The following is a 6,934-nucleotide window of genomic DNA, read 5'->3' on the forward strand; positions in this document are numbered from 1 at the left end:
TTAACTCTCCTTGTTCCACATTGATGAGCGCTCTAGTAGTGGTTAAAAATGGTTTTCCTAGGATGATTTGATGGAGGTAACATTCTTCCATGTCCAGAACAACAAAGTCAGTGGGGAGAAAGTGATTTCCCACTTTGACCAATACATTCTCAACTACTCCTTCAGCTTGCTTCTGAGTCTTATCAGCCAATTGGATGATTATATTTGTAGATCTCAGCTCATTGATTTGTAACCTCTTCATGAAAGATAGAGGCATCACATTTATGCTAGCTCCTAGATCACAGAATCCCCTATCAATCCTTGTATCTCCTATGGCACAGGGGATATGAAAGCTCCCCTGATCTTTTTTCTTCAGAGGTAAATCCTTCTTGATGAGGGCACTACATTCCTTGTTCATTATCACTGTTTGTCCCCCTTTCAAGGTTCCTTTCTTGGTCAGCAGCTCTTTCATGCACTTGATGTATGTAGGCATCTGTTGGAGAGTTTTGATAAAGGGAATGTTAACACTGAGGGATGCAAACATGTCTAGGAATCTTGAATATGACTTCTCTTTCTTACCTCCCCTGAGTCTCTGGGGAAATGGTGCCTTTGGCACGTAAGGTTTCAGAATTTTCTTATTTTTGGTTCTTTCCCTTGTACAGGTCCATTTCTTTGTTCTTTTTCCTCCAAGTTTCCTTGTTCTTTTGCTGGTATCTTTCTCTAGGATTTCTTCATTTTCAAGAGTGATCGCCCTACATTCTTTCCATCTCAACTTCTTCATTTCCCCTCTTGGATTTTTGTCAGTGTCATTGGGAAAGCTAGCAGTGGACTTAGGAATCTATTGTGAGAGGTGTCCTACTTGAGATTCGAGCTTCTTAATAATCTCCCCTTGACTTTTCATACTATCTCTCACTTCTTCCTTGAAACTCTTGTTGTCCTGGACTTCCTTGCAAAGATTGGTAAGCATAGCTTCGATTCTAGACAGCTTGTCCTCTAATGGTGGATTGGGATTTGGATGTTGAGGCTGATTGGCTTGGGCTTGATATGGTGGCTAAGAAGAATTATTGTATGGATGTTGATATGATCTTGGATTGGATTGTTGATAGGTGTACTGGTTGGGGTTATGAGGTTTCTGATCTTGGCCTTGGTTTTGTTGGTTTCCCCACCCAAAGTTTGGGTGGTTCTTCCAACCAGGGTTATAGGTTTTAGAATATGGATCATGATCTTTCCTAGATAAATTTCCAAGGTAATTGGCTTCCTCCCAGTTAACTCCTTCCTCTGTGTGCAACTCTCCTTGAGGTGATGGTTGAGTGTGGATGGCTGCAGCCTGATTCTTCTCCATTTGCTTGGTCAAATCAGCTAGTTGCTTGGTAATCATCTTATTTTGGGCCAAGATTGCATCCATATGGTTTAATTCCATGACTGCCCTGTTGTTACTTTTGTCTGAGGCATAAAAATACTCATTGTCAGCCACTGTTTCTATGACATCAATGGCTTCTTCAATGGTCTTCTTCTTATTTAGGGAGCCTCCAGATGAGTGGTTTACAGCTTTTTTTGGTTCATAGGAAAGCCCTTCATAAAAGATATGCAACTGCACCCACTCATTGAACATATCAGGTGGACATTTCCTTGTCAGATCTTTGAATCTCTCCCAGGCTTCATACAAGGTTTCACTATCCTGCTGTCTGAATGTTTGCACCTCAGTTCTCAATATGTTCACTCTTTGAGGAGGGTAGAACCTTGCTAAGAATCTATTTACCACATCTTCCCAGGTTGTCAAGCTTTCTTTGGGAAATGATTCTAGCCATTTGATGCTTTATCCATCAAACAAAATAGAAACAGTAGCAGTATATAGGTGTCAGGATGAACACCATTAGATTTAACTGTATCACAGATCCTTAGGAATGTAGTGAGATGCTGATTAGGGTCTTCTTGGGTACTTCTTCCGAAAGAACAATTGTTTTGGATGAGAGTGATGAGCTGAGGCTTCAATTCGAAATTATTAGCATGGATGGTTGGCTTTTGAATGCTGCTACCACAGTTTCCTGGGTTTGGATTGATGTAAGAGCCAAGAACTCTCCTCTCTTGTGGAGCATGGTTGGCTGCACCTTCTCTGGCATGATTATGCACTTCTCCCTAATGATGAGTCTCCATATCATCCTCCATATTTACATCCAAGTCTTCTTCCTCTTCCTCTGTACCAATAGCTTTCTTTTCTCTTGCTTCCCTCCTTAATCTAAGTAACGTTCTTTCTGGTTCACTGTCAAAAAAGGTTGAAACCCCTCTTCTACCTGTCATACAAGTGACAAAATAGGCAGCAACCAGCAAGTGAAGATTTCACAGTTAATGAAAGAGTGTGGTTAGAGCAATTGAGGCAATTAATCAAACAGCTAATGATTCAGTGGATTAGTTTTGCTGGAAAGTAAAGAAATAAAGAAAAATAAAGAAAAACAACTAAAATTGCAGAAAGAAAATGTAACAGTAGAAAATTGAAATTTAATTAACAATAGAAAAGAATATTGCTCAATCTAGTTATCCTCTAATTTAGTAATTGTCAATACAAAACCAATCCTCGGCAACGGCGCCATAAACTTGATGTCGTGAAAACTGTCTCTCAATAATTTTCTACCTGCAAGTGCACCGAATTGTCGTCAAGTAAAAACTCACTGTAGAGTGAGGTCGAATCCCACAAGGCTTGGTTGGTTGATTAATGTTAATTGGAGAATTGTTCTAGTTGAACTGAATTAGATTTGAAATTGGGATTTACATAAAGTAAATTGGCAGAAAACTTAAAGAGCAAGAAATTAAATGGCAGAAATAAAATTGCAAGAATATAAGTGCAGAAACTTAAATTGCAAGAAATTAAATGGGAATGGGAAAATTGAGCATCAATTTAAAGACAGAACGTAAATGAATGGGTAGATCAGAGATGGAAAAGCTCATTGGGGTCAGGAGATGTTATAATTCTCCGGATCAAATTCATTTTCATCTCTTCCTCAATCAATGCATTCATTGATCTCCTTGGCAATCTTAGGTGATTGGATCCCAATTCCCTGGCAATCCAATCTCTCTAAGCATGAACAATTGCCCAATTCCTTGATTTAAGTGCTCATGGGAAAAGATGAGGTATGATCACTGATTATACCACACATATTCATAGATCAAAGTGTTAGGAGGATTACATGTCATGATATCCATCAAAACCCCAATCTAATCCAATGTGAGAAAGCATTTCTAGCATGATCTCCTCATTCCTCTTCCAAGGTTTAGAGGAGATCCAATTTTGGATAGCTTCTTTCCCAAGACAACTATCCACTGGGATGAAGAACGAAAGCTTTCTAGCAAGATTAAGAGGAAACAAATAAGAAGATGAATGAAAACTAATATTGATCCGTTGACTTACATAGAGCTCCCTAACCCAATGAAAGGGGTTTAGTTGTTTATAGCTCTCAAAATAGAAAACAAAATAGAAAAGTACATTGCAGAAAGAAAAAAATGCAGAATAGAATTTGGCAGAGTTTCAGTATCCGTCTCTGTGTGATCTAACTAACTTAAACTCTAAGCTATTTATACACTTTCTTCCATTGATCTTCAGTCTCTAAATTGGGCTTTTGGCCTTAATTGAAATGGGTTGAAGTTGCTGCCATTGGCTCCTCATGCCGTTGAGAAGAGATGTGCTTGAATTGCAATATTCTGATGCTGACGTTAGAGTCCACGTTTGAGGGCCAACGTTGAGTCAAACGTCTTTCAGAGAAAATTGATTTTGGACATTTTGAGCAACGTTTGACTCAACATTGGAGTGCCAACATTTTCTTGTCCACGCGTACGTGTAATATAGGCATGCGCGTGGATGGTAAAATGATGACGAAAAATTGAATTTTGCACAAACTAACCAGCAAGTATATCGGGTCGCATCAAGTAGTAAAACTCACGTGAGTAAGGTTGATCCTACGAGGATTGATGGATCAAGAAACTTTAGTTAGGTGATTACTTTAGTTAAGCTAACAGTGGTGAATTGAGTGCAATCGGATCAACAGAATATAAATTACAGAGAATATAAATTACAGAAAGTAAATTGACAGAAACATAAAGAGCAAGAAACTTAAATTTCATCAAATGTAAAGGGACTGGGTGCTGGGAAATTAAATGGAGAAATAACAAAGAGAAAGATTCATTAAGGATTGGAGATATCATAATCCACAATGAATCAAATGGGTCTCAACTTCTTTCTCAATCATATGAATAGATCTATGGCGGATTGAAATTGATTGGATCCCAATTCCTTGGCAATCCAATCTCTCCAATCACAATCAATCTTGCCAATTCCTTGATCCAATTGTCATGAGAAGAGGTTAAGCATTTTCTCTCATCCATAAGCCACACAGACTCTCAAGATCTCAATTCCTCCCGAATGGTGTTGATCAAGAGAGCTGTGAGAAACAAAGCTTCAGTTCTAATTTCCATGATTTTCCTTCCGAGGCTCACATGATAATTCACAGATTCAAACCCCTTTCTGAAGTGAATGGATCTCAATCAAAACAGAAGTTATTTCTTAGCCATCTAGATGAATTAAGAAGAAGAAGAAATTCAGTTAATACATATGAATCATAACAAAGCTCCTCCCCCTAATGAATTGGGGTTCAGAGGATCATAGCTCAAAGAACAAGTGCAGAGAAACTAAATTTGCAGAAAGTAAATTGGCAGAGAGGCAACGATGCAGGGAATTTAAATTGCATATAAATGTAAATCAAGATCACTGTAAATTGAATTGTAAAATTTTGCAGAACGGAAAATTTCAGAAGAGAATTATCAGAAACTGAAATTGCATAAGCAAATGAAATTCAATGAAAGCTACAATGTAAAATGTCAAAAAAGAAAAGTGTATACAAAAGCTTCCTATTCTACTCCTACTCCTACTCTTACTACTACTACTACTCCTAGTGCAGCCTCTGCTGCTACCCGAGCCTCCTTAATTCTACTAGAGAGCCCCTATTTATACTCTTCTTCTCTTCTTCAATTGGGACTTTAATGTACTTGGATGTGAGCCCTTTGGCCTTGTTGAGGCAAGCAAGAATGGGTCTCAGTAATGCTGAAGAAGGGTAAATGAGCAATTCATCTTAAAAATCAGCATGGGTGTTTAATTTCCTTGGAGCTAATGTCAACGTTGGCCTTAACGTTTGCAAGAAAACGTTGAGTCCAACATTGAGCTTCAGAAATGATTTTTGAAGGAATGAGCATTGGCGCCAACGTTTAATTCAACGTTGATGTACAAACATTTTTGCATCCATGCGTACGCGTCCACTACGCTTACGCGTGCATTGTCATTTTTCCATTCCACGCGTGCGCGTCGCCCACGCCTACGCATAAAATCAGCGTTTTGCACGTGTGCATCGCTCACGCGTTAGCGTGTCTAGCCAAATACCTGCATCCAGGCGTACGCGTCGATGCAAATATTCCAAATCAAAATATGGGCTTCTCGTCACGGACGTTGGAGGCAGCGTTTGAGGCAACATTGGTCCTCCAACGTTCATTTGGTGACGCATACGCGTGGATGGTTAATTTTGCCATTTGACGCGTGGGCGTGAGTCACGTTTGCGCGTGGATATAAAAGTTTCCTTCTTTTCATGCTTGTCTTGATTCAATTAAACATTGTTAATTTTATGCATTTTCATGAGATTTTTGCAAGATTTAGTTGATGTTATGAATGATGCAAAATCTGGTGATTCTGGGAAGGCTTTGATGCATGTGTTTGATTGATAATAGGTGGAAAAGAAGCTAAGGAAGGGAGAGCAAACAAGAGATAAAAAGGCCATGGAAAGGAACAAAAAAGGGCAGCAACGTTGGTGGCCAAAGTTGGCTCACCAACATTGCCTCAAACGTTGATGAAGAATAGGAGAGACCAACGTTGGAGCCAACGTTGGTGCTCCAACGTTAGGTCCAACGTCCATGCTTAAAGAGGTGCAAAGCTGGAGCCAAAGTTGGTCTCCGACTTTGGCTCAAATGTTAGCCAAGAAAGGTGCATAGTTGGAGCCAAAGTTGGACTCCAACTATGCCTCAAACTATAAGCAAGAAGGCAACGTTTGAGCCTAAAGTGGGACCTCAAATGCTACCTCAAACGTTGCCCAAGAAAAGTGCATAGTTGGAGCCAAAGTTGGACTCCAACTATGCCTCAAACTTCAACTCAGGAGACCATAGTTGGAGCCAAAGTTGGACTCCAACTAATGGTCCAACGTTGAGGTAAAAAGGGTTGCCAACATTGGAACCAACGTTGGTGGTCCAACATTGGGTCCAACATCTTCGACAAAATCACAAAATTTGAAGTTGGAAATATTGCATCGACGCGCACGCGTGAGCATGGAAAAATTGCAACCCACGCATACGCGTAGGAGACGCGTACGCGATGCCATCCTTGGAAAAATTTTGATATGACGCGTACACTTGGAAATGGAAAAATGGCAAGTGACGTGTACGCGTGGGCGACACGCACGCATGGATTGGCAAATTTATAGCCTTCACGCGTACGCGTGGGCCACGCGCATGCGTGATTGCGCGAATGTTGGTGCACCAACTTTGAGTCAAACGTTGCTGGCAACACCCAGAATTCATTTTTTTAAGTGACGTTTGACCCAATGTTTGCCCATAAACGTTGACCCCAACGTGAACTCCAACTTCAAAGCCAACTTTAATACAACATGGTACCATGCAGTGTATGAATGTTAATGTGCAAACGTCCTCACAACGTCACTAAAGGCCACTCTCAACTAGCTTCAACAAAGGCGAAGGCCCACAGCCAAGACTTGAAGAGCTGAAAGAAGAAGGTGTATAAATAGAGAAGAATTTGAGTTAGAAAAGAGGACTGGAAGGCTCAGAGTCAGGGAACCCAAACTTGGAAACTCTGCACTCATTTTTCTTTTGTATTTTCTTCACTTTCTTTTCTCAACTTTTCGGCATTTCT

At 40.1% G+C, this 6,934-nt stretch overlaps 1 non-coding gene across 1 annotated transcript; it reads left to right on the forward strand.

The window, feature by feature from the left end:
• Positions 1–1,589: 1,589 nt before the first annotated feature.
• Positions 1,590–1,693, forward strand: LOC148555577 (small nucleolar RNA R71). Its single transcript, XR_015886331.1, has one exon. It is a non-coding gene; the product is annotated as a small nucleolar RNA R71 (small nucleolar RNA).
• The last annotated feature ends 5,241 nt before the right edge of the window (positions 1,694–6,934 follow it).

Source organism: Arachis ipaensis, chromosome B6, assembly GCF_059453495.1.
Source record: "Arachis ipaensis isolate K30076 ecotype BB chromosome B6, ASM5945349v1, whole genome shotgun sequence".
NCBI lineage: Eukaryota > Viridiplantae > Streptophyta > Magnoliopsida > Fabales > Fabaceae > Arachis > Arachis ipaensis.